We start from the raw sequence: 418 nt of genomic DNA on the forward strand, positions 1-418 counted from the left end.
GGGGCCGCGGGGCTGCTCTGCGCATGCGCCCTTGCCTGCTGGAGGCCTCCGGCTGCGCGAGAGAGGGGGCTCTCCCTACCTAAAACCCCATTCCCACTTCTTCCACCTCTCACCCCACCCCAGGGCAAAATTGAGTCTGATTTCCCGCCGATTCGCCCATTTGCCCCAGGAGTCACATTAAATGTTCCCAGACGCTCCATGGGAGGGTCTGTCCTATCCTACAGATGTGGAAACTGAGTCTCAGGGAGCCGGAGTAACTCCAGGTAGCGCAGACAGGAAGGGCCCAGCTGGGATTCCAACCCTAGCCTGCCTGCCTTTCCAGGGCTCACACTTGAAGCAGTTTTGCCCACAATTGCTGTTTTATCCCGTGTATAGAGAGGAAGCTGAGGCTCAGAGAGGATAGGAAGATCCCTGGGGC

Source organism: Canis aureus, chromosome 19 (assembly GCF_053574225.1).
Source record: "Canis aureus isolate CA01 chromosome 19, VMU_Caureus_v.1.0, whole genome shotgun sequence".
Classification (NCBI taxonomy): domain Eukaryota; kingdom Metazoa; phylum Chordata; class Mammalia; order Carnivora; family Canidae; genus Canis; species Canis aureus.